The 24,103-nt window shown below is 39.8% G+C and overlaps 1 protein-coding gene across 1 annotated transcript in view; it reads right to left on the bottom strand.

Moving 5' to 3' along the window:
- The window catches only part of AK5 (adenylate kinase 5), a 318,482-nt gene that overhangs the window by 201,535 nt on the left and 92,844 nt on the right, over nucleotides 1-24,103 (bottom strand). The window lies entirely within an intron of this gene.

Here is a 24,103-nt window from a genome sequence, read left to right as displayed (position 1 = left end):
GAATAGAGGTATACTACAGCCCATTTCTTAAACCAAACAACAAAAAGAAAAAATCACAGACTGCAAAATAAATTTTTACAAATCCAAACATTATGCTCACTTAAGTGAAATGATCTGAACATTAGAATGTTGCTAATATTGCTAGAGGGTTTATATCAAGCAGTTTAAGTAAACTCTTTTATATTAATAACACATGACAGTAAAGAAAACAGAGATAACAGCAAACATTTACTCTGTGCCAGGCACTGTTCTAAGCCCTTTATACGTATTGCTCATTTCTCTCAACAACTGATGAGGTTGGTACCAGTTAGGAATCCCATTTTACAGAGAAAGAATATGAGGTACGGATAAGTTAACTAACATGTCCAAGATGCCGCATCAGAGGCCAGACTTGAACATACACAGTCTGGGTAAAGAGCCCAAAGCTGATATATATATATAAAAAAAAAAAGCCATTGAGTGGATTCTGACTCATAGTGACCCTACAGGGCAGGGTATAACCGCCCCACAGGTTTTCCAAGGAGCAGCTGGTGGATTGAGCTGCCGGCCTTTTGGTTAGTTACCTGAGCTTTTAACCACTGTGCTGCCAGGGCTCCAACTTGATACTAGGTGCCTTATGTATATTGTTTCATCTTATGTTGATAGCAACTTGGAGAGGTAGATTCATTTCCCCATTCTAGAGATGTAGAAACTAGATACAGGACTTGCCTAGGTCCTGTATTTAGTTAAGTGACTTGAATCCAGGGCACTGTGAGTCCGAAGTTGATGTTCCTTCCCCTAAAACCACACTGCCTCCTAGTAAATATTTACCTGCCAAATGTGTGATAGGAACGCTAAATAGTAAAGGAATTCCTGATATTTTGAACAAGTGTCAAATTGAGTGGAGGTTTTTTATTTATAAAAGCTGAAATAGGGAAAAGAGGTGACATAACGAGAGTCAACAAAGGATAAGATGATAGGTAGAATGGAAGAGAGGAGGCATTTTAAGCCAGAGAAGCAAAGCTTGGGAAGGTAATCTGGAATGGCATGTTTGGGGAGTATTAAGACCAGGTTAGGAAGGAGAGTTTGCATTAGTTTGTGGACTTACATCAGTGGCCTTACTAGGAGGGTTCAGGATGGCATCCCGACACTGCCGGAGGGGGTGACACCGAAAAGATCCCAGGGCCCGGCACATAGCTGGCGCTGCCTGGGGAGGGGCCGCCAAAGCAGGGGTCACTAGGGTTGGTGTCAACAGTCACCCAGTGTCGTAACTTGGTCCCCCTCCCACAGTGCGGGAGTCAGGGCTATGGAAGAGGGTCTCCACCTTGGCTAATAGGAAACGGGAAGAGCTTCGTAAAGCCGGTAGGGGCAGGGCTGGGTGAAGCAGGGAGCCGCTGGGCGCAGGGCTCGGCCCTGCTGGTGGCCGAGTGGGCGGGGCCAGGCAGGGTGGGCGGGGCCAAGCTGCACTGCCCACCAGAAGGGGTTCGCTAGCTGGACCCCCTCACCCTGGGAGGTGGGTGACATCATGACTTACCCCACTAGGTAACACCAACTCTAGTGACGTCACTGACTTACACTGGTATTATTATTATTATTTGGTAATTTTCTTATGTACTTTATTTTGGCACATATTATTAATTATATGGCCCCTCACATCCTGCCCTGAGCACCCTTCCTATGAGCAAATTTCCATTGAACTGTAGCTTCCAGGAAGTTTACCTTGTTCATTTTTGATGCCTGACCTATAAGCACTTTATATATATTTTTTAATTTAGTTGAATTGCTGGTTTTGATCTATTCTACACTTTTAGATAAGGCTATTTACATTAACAGATTGTCTTAGTTATCTAATGCTGCTATAATACCACAAGTGCATGGCTTTAACAGAAATTTATTCTCTCATAGTTTAGGAGACTAGAAGTGTGAATTCAGGGTTCCAGCTCCAGGGGAAGGCTTTCTCTCTGTCAGTTCCGGGGGCAGGGTCCTTGTCATCAATCTTTCTCTGGTCTAGGAGCTTCTCAGGGCAAGGACCCCAGGTCCAAAGGACACACTTTCTCCCAGCTCTTCTTTCTTGGTGGTATGAGGCCCCTCTCCTCTCTGTTTAATTTTCTCCTTTATATTTCAAAAGAGATTGACTCAAGATACAACCTAATCCTGTAGATTAAGTCCTGCCTCATTAACATAACTTCCTCTAATCCTGCCTCATTAATATTATAGAAGTTAGGATTTCCAACACACAGGAAAATCACATCAGATCATGAAATGGTGGACAAACACACAATACTGGGAATCATGGCCCAGCCAATTGACACACATTTTGGCAGGACACAATTCAATCCATAATACAGATTCAGGATCTGTCTTTCCCTCTCAGCTGTGTCCTTTCTACCAGCATTTAAGCATGTTCAAGCCTCTACCTCCTTAAAACAGAAACAACATACTATAATAAAGCCCAAACAAACCAACGTACAAACTCTTTGCTCAACTCAACTTCCCCCTCTAACTACTGCCTTATTTTTCTTCTTCCTTCACAGTCAAACTTCTTAAAAGTGTTTTCTACACCTGCCCACCCATCTCTATTTTCTCACTTCCCACCTACTTCTCTGCCTACTGCAATCTGGCTTCTGTCTCTGTCAATCCACCAAACAAGCAATGGATGATAAAACTCATGAATACCTTCCATTAAAATCAGTGGGCTTTTTTCCAGTCCTTATCTTGCTTGACTTTTCAGAGAAGCAGCTTTAGAGAGTTGATTTCCTTCTCCCTGAAATACTCTTAATTTTGCTTCTAGGATACCCTGTTCTTATCTTCTCTCATATATCTGGCCACTTCCCCTTCCCTTCTTGACTCATCATTCCCTACCAGTTTTAAGATGTTTGTACTCAAGACTTGTTACTTGCTCTCTGGATAACATCATTCAGTCATCATCTATTCACCAGTGACAGTTCATATTTATTGAATTAATGCATAGACAGAGTATCTTCTATGGTCTGGGCCCCAAGAAAACCCATTTCTCTCTCTTATGCTGACTGCTTCCTTTGATCTTTGCCCTAGTCTATTCTGGCATCTCCTTTTAAATCTGGCTGAACTCTCTGTTGATCCCATTACCAATCTACTCCTGAGCCGCAGCTAAACCCAGATCCATCTGGGTCTGTTAATTCAATTCTTGGCTCTGACAAAATTGTTTAGCTTTGGATAACTTTTGATATCATCAATTCCTGGTAGATTTTATGGGGCAGGAGAGAGCAAGCTCTGGCACTGAATTTGAGTTGCCTGAAACACCATGAAACCAAAAAATGAAATAAAATAATGTGAAGTAAAGCTAGTAAATTGTCTGAGGAGTTGTTTTACAGAGAATTCAATCAAGCATAGTACATACTTTTCCCTTATGGAAAATATTTCATTGGTTTCCTGTATAGATCACGTTGCTGTTTTATTTATCTGAGCTGAATTCCCCCATTTCTCATTTATTTGAATTGGCTGGCTTACTGTCATTTTTAATCTTCAAGTATATTGTTTCTAATCCTTTTTATTCATTTTGTTCAGATTATCAACAGAATACATGTTATAACAGACAACTTTGTAGAAAATGATAAGAAAACAAAAACCATTCTTAACTCTACCTCAGGAGCCCTGGTGGTGCAATAGTTCAGAGCTCAGCTGTTAACTAAAAGGTGGGCAGCCCAATGGGGCAGTTCTACTGTGTCCTATAGGGTCGCTATGAGTCAGAATCTACTGGATTGCAACAGGTTTGGTTTGGTTTTGGAATAACTCCATCTTGCAAACATAACAAAACACATATGGATTTTCCACAGTTACATGACAATTATGCAAAAATCCTTCATACTCTTGTGACAAAATCTCCCCCTTTTTTTCTATAACACAAATTAATAGAATCTCAACAGGCTCTTTGATTTTATAAATCTCCTTTTCTGCCTTTTTTTTTAGTTCAGGTTTTTTTTTTTAATTCAGTAAAAACAATGGTTTTAACTTAAACCAACCATTAGAAATATTCAGCGTTTACAAAAATAAGCTTTCTTCTTCTTCTCTCTCTCTCTTTTAGGGGGTAGAAGATTTACTATTCAAATGGCAAATCATTATTGTGGGTAAAATCATAATTATGTTTGAGGTAAGAAAAAATAGTCCTCTGAAGTATGACTCATTTTAAAATCAAAAGAGAGCCAAGGATAAAAGGAATTTGAAGCCTGAGAGCCCTTTTTAAAAACTTAAGGCAGAGTTCTTGTAGTCAAAAGGAGGGCTTAGTCCTCCACTCTTTGTGCTTCAGCTTCATCTCGGGTCCAGAAGGTCAGCTCTCTGAGGGCAGGGATTATGTCTTGGCTCTTTTTGGGATCTCCATAGTGACCTGCACAATGCTCAGCAGATGCTCAATAAAGTCAGAATAAATAATAGTTTCATTTGGGTGTTCTATCACGACTAACACATTTTTGAATTTGAGCCTCGTGTCAATTTTCTAAGTAGCAACACTGGGTCATCACTGATAGGTGGCTTGTTGTGCACAGTAGAACTGCTCCATAGGGTTTTCAAGGCTGTGACCTTTTGGAAGCAGATTGACAGGTCTGTCTCCCAAGGCGCCTCTAGGTGGTTTCAAACTGCCAACCTTTTGTCTGATAGTTGAACACTTAACCATGTGCTCCACCCAGGAACTTAATATGAGGCTTGGAGGGGATAACTAAATTGCCTGACAATGTCTTACAAACATGCTCATGATGTAATTTTAAGTTAAAAAAAAAATGTAAACTCAAGGTACAATAAGATTTCAACGACCATATTGTTAAAATATCATAGAAAAACACTACATGGAAAAGACCCAAAATGTTAACAGTGGCTGTTTGTGGGTCACAGGCTCAGGGAGGATTTTTACTTTTCCTTATACTCTTCTGCATTCTTCACTACCAGCAACCCCGCCCCCCCCCCCACCAACACAAACACATGAAACACCTCCATACACATTGTTGTCGTTAGGTGCCGTCAATTCGGTTCCATCATGTCCACCTACAAACACAGCAGTAGTAGGAGGGACAGTAATTATTAGGGTTTTTGAAATACTTGTTTTAGAAAGGTTGGTAAGAACTACTTAGGATGAAGGAGTCTCTGTTGCTAAGAAACTGCGATTGTAAAGATGGACCATGGAGTCTGGGCTGAGTAAGGAGTCACTGGAGATGAAAACAAAGATGAATACTCCAAGAGTAGAAAAGGATGGGAAGAGAAGAGGGAGTAGATTCAACAGAAGTTAGAAAGTGGCAAGGGAGACTGCGACTCAAAAAAATAAATTTTAAAGCAGGCCTTTAAATTCTTGTTGTTATTAGGTGCTGCTGAGTCAATTCCAATTCATAGTGACCCTATATACAACAGAATGAAACACTGCCCAGTCGTTGGGCTAACCTCACAGTCATTGCTATGTTTGAACCCACTGTTGCAGCTACTGTGTCAGTCCATCTTGTGATAAAAAAGAAGGAAAGTCTTCCTCTTTTTTGCTGACCCTCTACTTTACCAAGTGTTATGAATTGAATTGTGTCCCCCTAAAATGTGTGTCAACTTGGGTAGGCCTTGATTCCCAGTATTGTGTGATTGTAAACCATTTTGTCATCTGATGTGATTTTCCTATGTGTTGTAAATCCTACCTCTATGATCTTAAGGAGGCAGGATTAGAGGTAGTTATGTTAATGAGGCAGGACTCAATCTATAAGATTAGATGGTATCTTGAGTCAATCTCTTTTGAAATATAAATGAAAGAAGCCAACAGCGAGACAGGGGGACCTCATACTACCAAGAAAGTAGTGCCAGGAATAGAGCATGCCCTTTGGACCCAGGGTCCCTGTGCTGAGAAGCTAATAGACTAGGGGAGGATTGATGACAAGGACCTTCCCCCAGAACTAACAGAGAGAGAAAGCCTTTCCCTAGAGCTGGCACCTTGAATTTGAACTTCTAGCCTCCTAGGCACTGAGAGAATAAATATCTCTTTACTGAAACCATCCACTTGTAGTATTTCTGTTATAGTAGCACTAGATAACTAAGACACCAAGGATGATGTCCTTCTCCAGGGACTGGTCCTTCCTGATAACATATCCAAAGTACCTGAGACCAAGTCTTGCCACCCTCCCTTCTAAGGAGCTTACTGGCTATACTTTTTTTCAAGACAGATTTGTTTGTTCTTCTGGCAGTCCATGGTATATTCAATATTCTTCACCAACACCATAATTCAAAGGCATCAATTCTTCTTTTGTCTTCCTTATTCATTGCCCAACTCTTGCATGCATATGAGGCAATTGAAAATACCATAGTTTGGGTCACGCACACCTTAGTCCTCAAAGTAATATCTTTGCTTTTCAACGCTTTAAAAGAGGTCTTTTGCAGCATATTTGCCCAATGCAATATGTTGTTTGATGTCCTGACTACTCCTTCCCTGGATGTTGATCACTGATCCAAGTAAAATGAAATCCTTGACAACTTCAATATTTTCTCTGTTTATCACAATGTTGCTTATTGGTCCAGTTGTGAGGGTTTTTGTTTTCTTTATGTTAAGGTGTTATCCATACCAAAGGCTACAGTCTTTGATCTTCATCAGTAAGTGCTTTAAGTTCTCTTCACTTTCAGCAAGCAATGTTATGTCATCTGCATATCTCAGGTTGCTAATGAGACTTCTGCCAACGCTGATGCAGCCTTCTTCTTCATATAGTACAGTTTCTTAGATTATTTGCTTATAGACCAAGAAGCAGTTGTTTGAACAAAACAAGGAAATGCTACATGGTTTAAAATCAGGAAAGGTGTGTGTCAGGGTTATACCCTTTCACCATACTTACTCAATCTGCATGCTGAGCAAATAATTCATACACATTACTTGTTTCCAAAAGCAAGCATAAGATTTTTACATAAACAGAATTAACAACAGAAGTAAACAGACCCCATTTCTCCTCTTCATAGAAACTTGAAAGCTGCTCATCCTCCAGGCAGCACCTGCTTGCCAATGTTGAGAAGGAAAATGACAGAAAATAACATGGCTTGTATCTGCCAAGACAGATTTGTGGTTGACATTTCTTCTGAAAAATGTCTCCACTAAAATAACTAGCTGTTGGTGTTGTCTCCTGATTTAATCATCTTGAAAAGTAATGAGTAGCTTTCAGAAATGGATTTCAGGTTTCCCATGGATATACCTTAGACACGATTGAGTGTATGATAGAAGAGAATTATCACCACATACATGTCATCTTCCCGACACAGCTGCACAATGTTGTTCAGCGCAGCGAAATGCTCCACAAATTATTCATTATTATTACTTAGCACATATTTTGATTATACATTTTTCTAAATGTTTTGGGGTTTGAGTTATAGATTCCACAAATTACAGATATTATTTACTTAGCCACCATTGTGATATGAGTGCTTTAATCTTGCAAATCCGTTATTTCCATCCCCATTTTACATATGAGAATACTTCAGCTTAGAGAGGTTCAGAAACTTGGCAGGATTCAAACACTGGCCTTGATGACTTCAAAGCCAGCCCATGGCCCAGCATACTGCACATTTTTCCTAATGTCATATTTATCATCGAATTGCTTTCAGCATTTCCCTAGAATAAGGTTCCTTTGAATATATTAGAAATTGAGCAGAGATTTTGAACGACATATGACTGAACAAAAGTATGAAACTGGCAGCCCTATTAACTGTTATTGGTGTCTACTGAGACCATACTCAAAGAGGGAGAAAAGGAAAAAAAATCATCGAAGAATGTGAAAGTAAAATTGGAAGACGAGAGAGAGAGAAATCAACACCAAGACCCTATATAATAGCTTCTGAAGGATTTTTATAGCTGGTTACAGGTTTTGCAATGCTTCATTCAGACTTTTAAGCTGCATTCAATTTTCTCAGTTCATCATTTCTTAGAAGCTGCAGCAGCTACCTTCCTAAAACTTAAAAAAATACCAGTAGAATACAGGGATCCCTCCCTTGTAAGAAATTCAATTTAATAAAAGAATCAGAATGAGAAAGTACACAGCACAAGTCATTGTTACAGCACTAATAATACTCCTGGGAAATATAAGGTGCAGTACCATCAACATAATCATAGTTATAGTTGTTGCTTTCTAGTTAGTGCTTTCTCTGTGCTGGGCACTGTGTCGAATGGTTTAAGTACCTTTTCTCACTCAATTTTCACAACCTATCTATGAAGTAAATATTATTAGATTCAGACGGCAGAACTAAGGCCCTGAGAGTTTCAGTAGCTTGTGCAAAGTCAAGAGCTGGTAAATGTCCTGGAAGCACAAATTCTTTGTCTCTCAACTCTGACTTTTCAACCACCTACCCTGCTTTTCTCCTTTCATAGATGACAGTGTTTTCACTTGTTTAGCCATGCTTACTTTTTCTAGGTTCTCTTTATGTCTCCAAATTCAGGATGCGATTAGGGTAATTAGTTTAAATCTATGTTTCAGTCAACAGATATTTATTGAGTATCTACAGTATGCCAAAAACTATTCTATGAGTTTGGGATATAATGGTCAAGAAATCAATACTTTTCCTCATGGAGCTTATGTTCCAATGAGATTGCACAGTCTATGTTATTTCTGAAGTTAACATGATTCGAAGTATTCTAATTTACCTGTATGCTTAGCAAATAATCTGAGAAGATGGACTATATGAAGAATGCCGTATCAGGACTGGAGAAAGACTTATTAACAACCTGCAATATGCAGATGATACAACCTTGCTTGCTGAAAACGAAGAGAACTTGAAATACTTACTGACTACAGCCTTCAGTATGGATTACGCCTCAACATAAAGAAAACAAAAATCCTCACAACTGGATCAGTAAGCGACATCATGATAAACAGAGAAAAGACTGAAGTTGTCAAGGATTTCATTTTACTTGGATCTACAATCAACACCCATGGAAGCAGCAGTTAAGAAATCAAAGGACGCATTGCATTGGGCACATTTGCTGCAGAACACCTCTTTAAAGTGTAAAAGGCAAAGATGTCACTTTAAAGACTAAGATGTGCTTGACTCAAACAATGGTGTTTCAAGCACCTCCTAAGCATGTGAAAGCTGGACAATGAATAAAGAAGACTGAATAAAAATTGATGCCTTTGTCATTTGACAAAGTTCAACACACATTCATGATAAAAACTCTCAGCAAAATAGGAATAGATGGAAAATCCCTTAACATAATAAAGGGCATTTATACAAAGCCAACAACCAATATCATTCTAAATGGAGAGAGTCTGAAAGCATTCTTCTTGAGATTGGGAACCAGACAAGGATGCCCTTTACCACCGCTCTTATTCAGCATTGTGCTAGAGGTCCTAGCCAGAGCAATCAGGCTAGATAAAGAAATAAAGGGGATACAGATTGGTAAGGAAGAAGTAAAAGTATCTCTATTTGCAGATGACATGATCTTAAACACAGAAAACCCTAAGGAATCCTCAAGAAAACTAATGAAACTAATAGAAGTGTTCAGCAGAGAATCAGGATACAAGAAAAACATACAAAAATCAGTTGGATTTCTTTACACCAACAAAAAGAACATCAAAGAGGAAATCACCAAATCAGTACCAATTACAGTAGCCACAAGCAGATAAAATATTTAGGAATGAATCTTACCAGAGACGTAAAAGACCTATACAAAGAAAACTGCAAGACACTACTGCAAGAAACGAAAAGAGACTTACATAAATGGAAAAACATACCTTGCTCACGGATAGGAAGACTTAACATTGTAAAAATGCCTATTCTACCAAAAGCAATCTATAGATACAATGCAATTCCGATTCAAATTCCAATGACATTTTTTAATGAGATGTAGAAACAAATCACCAACTTCATATGGAAGGGAAAGAGGCCCCGGATAAGTAAAGCATTACTGAAAAAGAACAAAAAAGTGCGAGGCCTTCCTCTACCTGATTTTAGAACCTGTTATACTGCAACAGTAGTCAAAACAGCCTGGTACTAGTACAACAACAGATACATAGACCAATGGAACAGAATTGAGAATCCAGACATAAATCCATCCACATATAAGCAGCTGATATTTGACAAAGGCCCAACATCAGTTAAATGGGGAAAAGACAGTCTGTTTAACAAATGGTGCTAGCATAACAGGATATCCACCTGCAAAAAAATGAAACAAGACCCATACCTCACACCATGCACAAAAACGAACTCAAAATGGATCAAAGACCTAAATATAAAATCTAAAATGATAAAGATCATGGAAGAAAAAATAGGAACAATGTTAGGAGCCCTAATACATGGCATAAACAGTATACAAAACATTACTAAAAATGCAGAAGAGAAACTGGATAACTGGGAGCTCCTAAAAATCAAATACCTATGCTCATCCAAAGACTTCACCAAAAGAGTAAAAAGATTACCTACAGACTGGGAAAAAGTTTTTGGCTATGACATTTCCAATCAGTGTCTGATCTCTAAAATCTACATGATACTGCAAAAACTCAACTACAAAAAGGCAAATAACCCAATTAAAAAGTTGGCAAAGGATATAACAGACACTTTGCTAAAGAAGACATTCAGGTAGCTAACAGATACATGAGAAAATGCTCAGGATCATTAGCCATTACAGAAATGAAAATCAAAACTACGATGAGATTCCATCTCATCTCACTCACAAGGCAGCCATTAATCAAATAAATAAATAAATGTTGGAGAGGTTGTGGAGAGACTGGAACACTTATACACTGCTGGTGGGAATGTAAAATGGTACAATTACTTTGGAAATCAATTTGGTGCTTCCTTAAAAAGCTAGAAATAGAACTACCATATGATCCAGCAATCCCACTCCTTGGAATATATCCTAGAGAAATAAGAGCCTTTACACGAACGGGCATGTGCACAGCCATGTTTATTGCAGCACTGTTTACAATAGCAAAAACATGGAAGCAACCAAGGTGCTCATCAACAGATGAATGGATAAATAAATTAAGGTATATTCACACAATGAAATACTATGCATTGACAAAGAACAGTGAGGAATCTGTGAAACATTTCATAACATGGAGGAATCTGGAAGGCATTATGCTGAGTGAAATTAGTCAGCTGCAAAAGGACAAATATTGTATAAGACCACTATTATAAGAAATTGAGAAATAGTTTAAACTGAGAAGAAAACATTCTTTTGTGGTTACGAGAGGGAGAAAGGAGTGAGGGTGGGAGAGGGGTATTCACTAATTAGATAGTAGATAAGAACTACATTAGGTGAAGGAAAGACAACACACAATACAGGGGAAGGTCAGCATAACTGGACTAAACCGAAAGCAAAGAAGTTTACTGAATAAACTGAATGCTTTGAAGGCCAGTATAGCAAGGGCAGGGGCTTGGGGACCATGGTTTCAGGGACATCTAAGTCAATTGACAAAATAAAACCAATTAGAAAAACATTCTGCATCCCACTTTGGAGAGCGGCTTCTGGGTTCTTAAACGCTAGCAAGCGGCCATCTGAGATGCATCAATGGGTCTCAACCCACCTACAGCGAAGGAGAATGAAGAACACCAAAGACACAAAATAATCACGAGCCCAAGAGACAGAAAGGACCACATAAACCAGGACTACATCAGCCTGAGACCAGAAGAACTAGATGGTGCCTGGCTATAAGCTATGTCTGCCCTGACAGGGAACACAACAGAGAGCCCCTGAGTGAGCAGGAGAGCAGTGGGATAAAGCCCTCAAATTCTCGTAAAAAGACCAGACTTAATGGTCCGACTGAGACTAGAAGGACCCTGGAGGTTATGGTCTGCAGACCTTCTGTCAGCCCAAGACAGGAACCATTCCCAAAGTCAACTCTTCAGACAGGGATTGGACTGGACTATGGGATAGAAAATGATACTGCTTCTTGGAGTGCAAGAGTGAGCTTCTTGGATCAGGTAGACACATGAGGCTATGTTGTCATCTCCTGTCTGGAGGGGGATGAGAGGGCAGGGGGGGTCAGAAGCTGGTGGAATGGACACAAAAATAGAGAGTGGAGGGAAGGAGTGTGCTGTCTCATTAGGGGGAGAGCAATTAGGAGTATATAACAAGGTGTAGATAAATTGACTAGATTTGTAAACTTTCACTTAAAACACAATAAGAATTTTAAAAAATGAATTGATGCCTTTAAATTACGGTGTTGGTGAAGAATATTGAATATACCATGGACTGACAAAAGAACAAACAAATCTGACTTGGAAGAAGTACAGTCAGAATGCCCCTCAGAAGCAAGGATGGCGAGACTTTGTCTCTTATACTTTGGACATGGATGTCCCTGGAGAAGGATATCATGCTTGGTAAAGTAGAGGGTCAACGAACAAAAGAAGACCCTTGTTATGGATTGAATTGTATCCTCCCCAAAATGTGTGTCAACTTGGCTAAGCCATTATTCCCAGTATTGTGTGAATGTCCACCATTTTGTCATCTGATGTGATTTACTATGTGTTATAAATCCTACCTCTACCATGTTAATGATGCAGGGATCAATTTACAAGATTAGGTTGTACCTTGAGTCAATCTCTTTTGAGATACAAGAGAGAAGCCAGCAGAGAGACTGGGGGACCTCATACCACCAAGAAAGTAGTACTAGGAGCAGCTGTCCTTTGGACCCAGGGTCCCTGTGCTGAGAAGCTCCCAGACCATGGGAAGACTGATGACAAGGACCTTCCTCCAGAGCCAACAGACAAAGCCTTCCCTTGGAGATGGCATCCTGAATTCAGACTTGTAGCCTATTAGACTGTGACAGAATAAATTTCTGTTTGTTAAAGCCATCCACTTGCGGTATTTCTGTTATAGCAGCACTAGATAACTAAGACAACTCTCAGCAAGACGGACTGATACGGTGGCTGCAACAATGGTTCAAACATAGTGATGACTGTGAGGATGGTGTAGGACCAGGTAGTGTTTCATTCTGTTGTACATAGTGTCATTATGAGTCAGAACAGACTCTATGGTACTTGAGAACAACAACAACAATTTACCTTATGAGAGTATGGGACCAAAAAATTAAAATTTGATGTGCAATTTAAGACTTATATTTTGAACCAGGAGGCCTAAGACTTAAAAAGAAAACAAAGCATGTTTACTACGATGTAAAGACAAGAAATGTTATAAGATTTCACCAAGGATCAACTGCAGAGAAGATCTGAAAACAGATTTTCAAGCTGAAAAGTCTTTTGGGATTTGTTTTTGCTCTCTTCCTCCATATGTACTAAGTACACATATATTTTTAATAAGGGCCATCATATAATTGATAATATTTATATATTGAAGGCCAATTTAAGGACTCCATGGCAGATGTCCCCACCCATCTGTCAGTTTGCCATACTGTGGGGGCTTGCACATTGCTGTGATGCTGGAATTTATGCCACTGGTATTCAAATACCAGCAGGGTCACCATGGTAGACAGATTTCAGCTGAGCTTCCAGACAAAGACTAGGAAGAAGGACCTGGTGGTCTACTTCTGAAAAAACTAGCCAATGACAACCTTATGAACAGCAGCAGAACATTATTTGATATACTGTCGGAAGACGAGCCCCTCAGGTTGGACAGCACTCAAAATACGATTAGGGAAGAGCTGCCTCCTCAGAGTAGTGTTGGCCTTAACGACGTGGATGAAGTTGAGCTTTCTGGAGCTTCATCTGCTGATGTAGCATGGCACAATTCTTCCTTGTAGAGCAATTAACATGACCATTATTCAAATTTACGCACTAACCACTAAGGCCAAAGATGAAGAAACTGAAGATTTTTACCAACTTCTGCAATCTGAAATTGACTGACCATGCAATTAGGATGTATTGATAATTACTGGTGATTAGAATGTGATAGTTGGAAACAAAGAAGGTGAATCAGTTGTCGGAAAGTATAGTCGTAACGATAGAAAGTACACTGGAGATAGCTTGATAGAATTTTTTAAGACCGACAACTTCTTCGTTGCAAATACCTATTTTCAACAACATAAATGGCAACTATGCACGTGGACCTCACTAGATTTAACACACAGGAATCAAACTGACTACACCTGTGAAAAGAGATGATAGAAAAGCTCAATATCATCAGTCAGAGCAAGGCCAGGGGCAGACTGCGGAATAGACCATCAGTTGCTCACATGCAAGTTCAAGTTGAAGATGAAGAAAATTAGAACAAGCCCATGACAGCCTAAGTATGATCCTGAGTATTTCCCACCTGAATTTAGAGACTATCTCAAGAACAGATTTGACACACCGAACACTAATGATCAAAGACCTGACAAATTGTGGAAGGACAACATATATGAAGAAAGCAAGAGGTCATTAAAAAGAAAGAAAAGACCAAAACAGATGTCAGAAGAGACTCTGAAACTTGCACTTGAATGTCGTGTAGCTAAAGTGAAAGGAAGAAATGATGAAGTAAAAGGGACGAAGGGAAGATTTCAAAAGGCAGCTCCAGAGGACAAAGTAAAGTATTATAATGACATGTGCAAAGACCTGGAGTTAGGGAACCAAAAAGGAAGAACGTGCTCAGCATTTCTCAAGCTGAAAGAACTGAAGAAAAAAACTCAAGCCTTGAGTTGCAATAGCGAAGGACTCTATGGGCAAAATACTGAACAACACAGAAAGGATCAAAAGAAGATGGAAGGAATACACAGAGTTGCTATACCAAAAAGCATTGGTTCGGTCATTTCAGGAGGTAACATATGATCAAGAACTGATGGTACTGAAGGAAGAAGTCCATGCTGCACTGAAGACACTGGCGAAAAACAAGGCTCCAGGAACTGATGGAATACCAATTGAGCTGTTTCAACAAATGGATGCATCACAGGAAGTACTCACTTGTCTATGCTGAGAAATTTAGAAGACAGCTACCTGGCCAACTGACTGGAAGAGATCCGTATTTATGCCTATTCCAAAGAAAGGTTATCCAATCAAATGTGGAAATTATCTAACAATATCATTAATATCACATGCAAGTGCAAGTAAAATTTTACTGAAGATCATTCAAAAGTGATTGCAGCGGTACATGGACAGGGAACTGCCAGAAGTTCAAGCCAGATTCAGAAGAGGAGGGAACGAGGGATATCAATGTTGATGTCAGGTGGATCCTGGCTGAAAGCAGAGAATACCGGGAAGATGTTTACCTGTGTTTTATTGACTATGCAAAGGCATTCAACAGTGTGGATCATAACAAATTATGGATAAAATTGCAAAGAACAGAAATCCCAGAACACTTAATTGTGCTCGTGAGGAACCCGTACATCGATCAAGAGGTAGTCGTTTGAACAGAACAAGGTGACACTGTGTGGTTTAAAGTCAGGAAAGGTGTGCCTCAGGGTTGTGTCCTTTCACCATACTTATTCAATCTGTATGCTGAGCAAATAATCCGAGAAGCTGGACTATATGAAGAACAGAGCATCATGTTTGGAGGAAGGCTCACTAACAACCTGTGTTATGCAGACAACACAGCTTTGCTTTTGAACGTTAAGAAGACTTGAAGCACTTAACAATGAAGATGAAAGACTACAGCCTTCTTATAGATTACAGTACACCTCAACATAAAGAAAACAAAAATCCTCACAACTTGACCAATAAGTAACATTATGATAAATGGAGAAAAAATTGAAGCTGTCAATGATTTCATTTTACTTGGATCCACCAAAGCCCATGGAAGTAGCAGTCAAGAAATCAAATGATGCACTGCATTGGGCAAATGTGCAGCAAAAGACCCCTTTAAAGTGTTAAAAAGCAAAGATGTCACTTTAAAGACTAAGGTGTGCACGACCCAAGCCATGATGTGTTTCAGTTGCCTCATATACATGCCAATTTTGGACAATGAATAAAGAAGACCGAAAAAGAATCAATGCATTTGAATCATGGTGTTTGGGAAGAATATTGAATATACCACAGATTGCCAAAAGAATGAACAAATCCGTCTAGGAAGAAGTACAACCAGAATACTACTTAGAAGCTAAGATGGAGAGTCTACATCTCACAAACTTTGGACATTTTATCAGGAGGGATCACTCAGTCCCTGGAGAAGGATATCATGCTTGGTAAAGTAGAGGGCCAGTGAAAAGGAAGACCCTCAATGAGATGGATTGAAAAAGTGGCTGCAACAACGGGCTCAAACATAACAATGATCATGAGGATAGCACAGGACCAGGAAGTGTTTTGTTCTGTTGTACATGGGGTTGCTAGGAGTCAGAACCAACTCGACGGCACCTAACAACAACACAATATGCCAAGTGCTGCAAAGAAACTTTGGAGGAAACAGTAGAATTATAAAGAAGAAAGTAGACAATGGAATTATAAAGGCAGCAGAAATATAACAAAAAGTAGAATTATAAGATAGTGTAATAACTACTATGACAGGGCTCAAAATGGGTTGCTATGGGAGCACATAGGTGGGGCATCTGTCTCCATTATGGTGGCCTCCCAGAGGAAGCCATCTTAGTATGAGAGCCTAGCCAGGTAGAGGCAGAGTGAAGGGAAGAATCTGGACTGCAGTGTGTGAACAATTACAATAGAAGATAATTTGAGATAACTGAAGTTTCCTATGTTTCTTCTCTTCTTTTCCATTTTTTAAGTGGAGAAATCCGAGTGGCATGGTGGTTAAGCGCTACAGCTGCTAACCAAAAGGTCGGCAGTTCAAATCACCAGGTACTCCTTGGAAACCACATGGGGCAGTTCTACTCTGTCCTATGGGGTCGCTATGAGTCGGAATCGACTCGACAGCAATGGGTTTGGTTTTGGTTTATCATTTCACAGAATATGGAGTAGAGCAGTACCATTATGGAACTGCTTGTTGTCATTGTTGTTGGTTGTCATTGAGCTGACTCCAACTCATGGTAACTTTATGTGTGCAGAACAGAACTTCACCATAGAGTTTTCAAGTCTGTGACCTTTCAGAAGTAGATCACCAGGCCTGTCTTCCAAGGCACCTCTGGGTGGATTCAAACTACTAACTTTTTTTCTAGTAGTTGAATGCTTAACCATTTGTGCCACCCAGGGACTCCTATGGAACTTTGTACCCCGGCAATATTAGAAAATTAATGCATTGACACTGTTCATTTAAAATTTCAGTGTTGTAGGAATTCAGATTGAATTAATGAAATAAATAGGTAATCAGAAGTAAACTACAGTCATCCAAGACTGCTAATTGAGCCAAGAGGATTTCACCTAAGTCTTCACAAGTTCTTCTAAGACATACGGGGTTTAGTTAGAAATTACTGCTATGTTAATCATTCAATTGTAAAAGGTCATATCATCCTTTTGGACTTCTGCCAGAATTAATCTGCCGTGAATATATAAACTCTAAAGACTTGGTAGAAAAACTAAAAATAAACATTATCAAGACTATATCAGGTGGTGGTGATGTCTGTACTCATATTTTTAAGCAGAAGTTTCGGAATGGAGGAAAAATCATATTTCACATGGTACAACAATCTCTGTATTTTTAGATCAATCATTCATGTAAGAAAGATGCTTTATTTAAAGTAAAACAAAAACAAACACCATTTCTTTTTCATCCTTGATCTTGAACTTGATAGCAACGGTGGAAATTGTTTGAAGCAATATTCGGTGGTATTTTCTGAGAAATCTCTCAAGGTTCCTGACACCTTCAAATAATCTGTGAATTGGCCATGGTTAGAGGCCAGGCCATAGGGGAAAGCATGAATTTTTGAAAACCTGAGTTTAAAACATTACCAAAAAGTTACTTATTCAATTCAAATGAATAAAGTCTAAACAAGTTCTTGCTCACAACTTATTAGATGTAATTCATTCAGTCCAACTCATTAATTAATTTTTGCATTAATTTAACAAATATTTTTAAGCATCCATTATGTATCTGGCATTGTGCTGGCTGTATGGTCCCTGCTAAGTAGGTTATTGAAGAGAATAGTCTAGGTCATGCAATAACTAATACACATTCAGGCTTTCTTTCTACATTCAGGGCTGTGTAGTTATTTCATAAAGTAGCTCTGAAAACCAAAAATCAAGGTCTTCATTAATATTTGAGTACCCCATGTTAGCTAGAAATATTGAAACAACTGCCTAAAAAGAAATCCGTAAAAATGAGTACATTCTTAAGGTTATTTTGTACTGTACACAATTCCTTAATAGGGGTGGGGTAGAGTGGGGGGGGGGCACGATTGGCAAAGAATGAGAATGATTAAGATAAAATTTCCTTCATTCATTTCACCACACCTTCCCTGGCTGTTCCCATTTCCATTCCCGAACATGGTAATTACTACAAGTCAGTAATTTCAAATGCCTGGTTACCTCTTGGAATGCATGGAGTAACCCCCATAGATTGTCCCAGAAGTGTTTTGCATTTGTTCAATCTCACAGAAGTTACCATGGAGAAGGCAGATACAATATACTCCATTTTGTAGCCCTTTGTACATCCCTCTATGATAATAACAGTGAGACACACTGAGGTGACTTGCTTGTCTCCTCTCCTCTCTATGTGGGCTCCTCCAGGCATGTCTGCATGTCTACATCCCTGTGCTAGGTTGGGTGAACTAGGTAGCGGAACCTCCCTTGGAGGTGTTCCTGGGAAAGAGCCTTCCAGAGCCCAGCTGGCTGAGAGGCAAAATGACAGATGAGGAGTCAGTAGTAGCAGAGAAGACAAGAGCCTGTGCTGAGACTGAAGGGCAGAACTGGAAGATAACGAGTAATGTCAGGGTGAGACATAATGGGTGAGGTAAGGGTCAGATCGTGCGGTTTATGATTTATCTGAGAAAGACAGTAAGCGCCTGCCCTTACTGAAATGAGATGATCTACCCAGCATGTATAAGGCACTAAACAATTTAATAATACCTGACTTATAGCACTGAGTGATTAAAAGGCAACAATTTGTAAAGAGGCTGGCACTGTGCTTGATATGGCATGTTGATTCTTTTCTATTTCTCCTAGAATTAAATTTCTTATTTGGAAGTAATAGTTCTATGTCATTGCTTCTCAGTCAGCAAAATCTTGTAATTCAGAGTAGCTTTTTGACATTATCATTGATGTCTTTTCCAACTGTTTTGGGATGGGGGTTGTCTTAGGCTAGGTTCTCTAGAGAAGCAAAACCAGTAAAGCGAATAAATATATATATATAGAGAGAGAGATTTATATCAAGGAAATGGCTCACATGGTTGTAGAGGCTGGAATGTCCCAAGTCCATGGGTCAGAATAGAGACTTCTCCTGATTCACGTAGCCGCAGGGGCTGGCGAACCCAAGATCAGCTGGTCAGAGAGCAGGGCTCTTGCTCACAGGCTGTGAAGATTGATGAATCCCAAAATTGGCAGGCAGAACTGCAGGTAAGTTGCTGGCTTAAGTTCCAAGAACCAAAGGTCGGACAAACAGGAGCCAGCTGTAGGGTCCAGAGCAAGCAAAAAGCCCCTGAGCCTTGGCAGAATGTCCAGTTATATTCGATGCTGGCCACACACCCAGCTGATTTGGCTACTCACAGCAGATCCCATCATTGGGGTCATCACATATCAAATCTCAACAGGGAAGTGATCCCAACATTATATGACTGCCAAAACACTGGGAATCATGGCCCAGCCAAGCTGACACACAGTCTTAACCAACAACCCAGAGGTTAAACTCTTTGTTTGGACAGGAGTTCTGATTCAATCTTGTTATAAACAGAGTGGGCCTTGTAAGACAGAAGCTATTTCAAACCTCAGCTCTTGTACTTACTAGCTCCGTGATTTATAGTACGTTCCTGAACCTGTCTGAGCCTCTGTTTCTTTCATTAACCTTAAAGAACTGCTATGAGAATTAGATATGAGATGAATAAAAAGTCTGGCATATTAAAAGGGCTAGTAAAAAGCAGCTATTTTTAAGCACAGACATTTTGTATTTTAACTATTTTTGATAGAATTACTTACAAACGTGTTCCACCAAACCTTCTTAAACAGAGAAAATTGATTTTTTTTACCTCGTGGCAGTCATTGTAGGTTAGCTCACTCCACATCTGTTCCACCTCTTGTCTCCTTTAACTTCCTCTACATTAGAGGCTGGAAAGTTAAATACTCCATTTCCCAGCCTCCCTTGAACATCAGGGAAAATATGTGACTTAGTTCTGGCAAACAAGAGTTAAGTAGAAGTCAGTGAAGATGCCTTGGTGGTGCAATGGTTAAATGCTCGGCTGCTAACTGAAAGGTTGGCAGTTGGCTCTTTGGGAGAAAGATCTCGTGATCTGCTTCTGTAAAGATTACAACCAAGAAAACCCTATGGGGAAGTTCTTCTCTGTCACCAGGGATCACAATGAGTGGAAAATCAATTCAACGGTACTTAACAACAACAAAAACAACAGAAGTCAATGAAGGAAGGTGAGGTGAGAGAGGCTTTATGGGAAAGCATTTGCTTTCCTGATGAAAGGTAATAGATGTGTCTGTACAGTACTTTGCCCTAACCCCTTCGTCCTACTTGGAATGTGGACTTGACGACTAGAGCAGCAGCAACCATTTTGCTACCACAAGGAAACACATTAAGGCTGGTAGAACAAAAAGACAGAAGGAGCCTGGTTCCTGATGACGCCATTAAGCCATTTTACCATCCCAGGATCATTCATCTCTGTACTTCTTTTTATACAAGTCAAATAAATTCCTGTTTTTTTAAGCCACATTTATTCAGTTATTCTGTTACTTGTAAACAAACACATTCCTAACAAATATAAACCTTATCTTTTTTGTGGTAACTGACTGCTGTGCAGTGTTATAATGGAATTATGCCTTTAGATCTATAAGATGTTGGGGCTGTCTGCCATGAAAGCAAATGATTCCAGATACATGTATAATTTTTTCTACTTCAGTCATTAATTTACTAATTTAACAAAATTATTTTGAAACAATTATTTGTGGAAGGAATAATTGATTCAATTGTCTCTGCTGTGTCTTTGCATGGATTTTAATGTCAGTTCATAGTGCTTTAGCTTATCAAAGTCCTTCATTTATCTCTTTTCTTCTCCTATCTACTTTTTCTTTTAATCCTTCTATGAATGTTGTCCAAATGGGAAATCAAAATAATTAAGTTGGTAAAATTTTCTTTACGTCTTGTAGGTATGTGATTTATGAGTGCTGGTTTTCCTTGGAGCACCTTTTTCAGTTACCCCCATGTTTGCAGTTGGTTCCAGGTGTTTACAGAACCTGCCCCCTGGAGTAGAACCTTGTATCACCAGGATGCCATCCCAGTTCAGGCCAGTATCAAATCCATTCCAGATGCTTCCTCCATTCACTCTGTCTTATACACAGCTATGGGATCGCCATAAGTCAGAACAGACTCGACAGCAACTAACAACGACAACCAGTTTAATATCCTAGTATGTCACTTCCTTGCTTGGAGACTTTAAAGCTTGCTCCTGCCCATGGAATGCTCCTTGGACTGTGTCTCACATACTTAGGACACGTTGTCAGAAGGTATCAATCCCTGGAGAAGGACATCATGCTTGGTAAAGTAGAAGGTCAGCTAAAAAAAAGGAAGACCCTCAATGAGATGGACTGACACAGTGGCTACAACAATGGGCCCAAGCGTAGCAATAATCCTGAGGATGGTGCAGGACCGAGCAGTGTTCCGTTCTGTTGTACATAGAGTCACTACGAGTCGGAAACAACTCACGGCACCTAACAACAACTGCCCATAGAAAAACTCTTCCTCCTTACCCTGGCACTTCAGTGCCCTTCTTGGTTTGATCCCAGCACACCCGTCCCACCTTATTTCTAGTTCCTGCCACTCTTTGTTATACATCCTGTGTCAAAACAAACAACTTCTGTTCTTCATAGAGGTCCAAACTTTTCCGCCTTCTTTGTTTCTGCTTTTGCTGGTCCCTCAGCCTGGAATGCCCTTCCTTCCCATTTCTGGGTTCTAACTCTTATCAGCCCCAAGGGCCAGTGTTTCCAGTAAAAATAAAAAACCAAACCAGTTGTCGTTGAGCGGACTCTGACTCATGGCAACCCCAAGTTTGTCAGAGCGCAACTGGGCTACATACGGCTTCCAATGGCTGATTTTTCAGAAGTAGATCACCAGGCCTGTTTTTCTGAGGTGCCTCCCGGTAGACTTGAACTTCCAGCCTTTTGGTTAGCAGCCTAGGGTGTTAACAGTTTGTACTACCCATGGATTCTGTTCCTAGTAAAGCCTTTCCTAATCTGTTCAGGAGGAAGTCATTCTCCTACCCCTGACTCTTCCTGGCCTATACACCTTTGTGTGGTACTTGCCCACAAACTCCATGAAGGCACGCTTCATTTCCCCATCATCTTTGTGTTCCCCACAGTGCATAACATGGTGCCTTGTACATAGGGAAGTGTTCTTGTTTGGCATGAAATTGTGTTGTGCCAATAGATGCTTGCTGAATGAAAGAAGGATCACTGTTATCTGATGAGAAGGGTGTCATTCACACAAAAGCGCATAATAAAATTGTTTGAATGGATCGCTATCATAACGGCAAAGATGAACTTGAAGACACAAAGTAGGTAAGAGCAGGGTTTTGCCTACAACACAATTGAAGCCATGGTTTTGATTTCTAGAACTGAGCCAGGTAGGGTGGTGATGGATGAATATAGATAAATAAAAATATAAGACTCAACAAAATATAAGACCCAACAATTTGCCATTGGTGGTAAAATTTCCTTGCTTGTACTGTGTGCTCAGATGAATCAATTTGATGAATTATTTTAACTATGTTACATCTGTTACCTTGTGAAAATTACTCATAAAATAGTCTCCCAATGTAACATACTGGTGGAATTAATTTTCTCACTGAAAAACAGAAATGCAGAGATTACAGCTGAATAGAGGTGTTTATCACACGGTGAATGTCTGGGGAAAGCAGTAACGGGCCTTCTCTTCCAGATCCGGAGTGCATAAATGTCACATTTTAATGAAGCGACTGCACAGTCATCACAAGCGCAGCCCCTGGAGTCGGTGGCCTGTGTGTGGACCAAGGCCCACTGCTCTTGTGGGATCCTGGACAAACTACACTTTCATGTGCTTCAGTTTTCTCATTTGTAGGATGGAGATGATAAACATCTGCTTCCTGGAGATTCAGTGAGAATTAATGAGCTACCACCTGTGAAGCACTTTGCATACTTATTGTTAGGTGCCATCAGATCAGGTGCAACTCAAAACACTATGTACAAACAGAACAAAACACAAATCAGGTGCAACTCAAAACACTATGTACAAACAGAACAAAACACTGCCCAGTTGTGTGCCATCTTCATAATCTTGCTATGTTTGAGGCCATTGTTGCAGCCACTGTGTCAATCCATCTCGTCAAGGGCCTTCCTTTTTTTCACTGACCCTCTACTTTGCAAAGCATGATGTCCTTCTCCAGGAACTTGTCCCACTGATAACATGTCCACAGTATGTGAGACAAGGTTTCGCCATCCTTGCTTCTAAGGAGTATTCTGGCTGTACTTCTTCCAAGACAGGCTTGTTGATTCTTCCGGCACCACATCATATATTCAATATTCTTCACCAACACCATAATTCAAAGTCATCAATTCTTCGGTCTTCCTTATTCATTGCCTAGCTTTCACATGCATATGAAGCAACTGAAAATACCGTGGCTTGGGTCAGGCGCACCTTAGTCCTCAAAGTGACATCTTTGCTTTTTAATACTTTAAAGAGGTCCTCTGCAGCAGATTTGCTTCTGTAATACATCTGATTTCTTGACTGTTGCTTCCATGGGTGTTGAAGGTGGATCCAAGTGAAAAGAAATCCTTGACAATTTTGAATAGTACCAAGCACATATTGAGCACTCAGGAATTGTTAGCTATTGTTTTTTAAGGCAACATCCATTCTAAAGATTTTCTTGCATTTTCCTGATTGACAAGAGTTGAGTGCCTACTTGTTCTTTTTTTTTTACTTTTTTTCACTAAATTTAACTATACTACCTCCTCTCTTTAAACATACATCAATTCTAGTTAGTGTGGCCTGAAACACGAAAACAAGGTAGTGCAATGACTTTACCAAAACTATTTTCTTGGAGACCTGCTGGCACAGTAGTTATTTTCTTACTCATTATTTTCTAACTCATGTTCCCAATAAGTCTCAACATAACATTTTAAAGTAGGGTAAGACCTAATTCTGGAAGTCTGGAATGTCCATTGTCACTACTGTCAAAATTATTGCTCTGATTGCAGAGTAACAGAGTGTCCC

The sequence above is a fragment of the Loxodonta africana genome, chromosome 3 (genome assembly GCF_030014295.1).
Source record: "Loxodonta africana isolate mLoxAfr1 chromosome 3, mLoxAfr1.hap2, whole genome shotgun sequence".
Lineage (NCBI taxonomy): Eukaryota > Metazoa > Chordata > Mammalia > Proboscidea > Elephantidae > Loxodonta > Loxodonta africana.
This window is presented reverse-complemented; position numbering and strand designations above follow the sequence as displayed.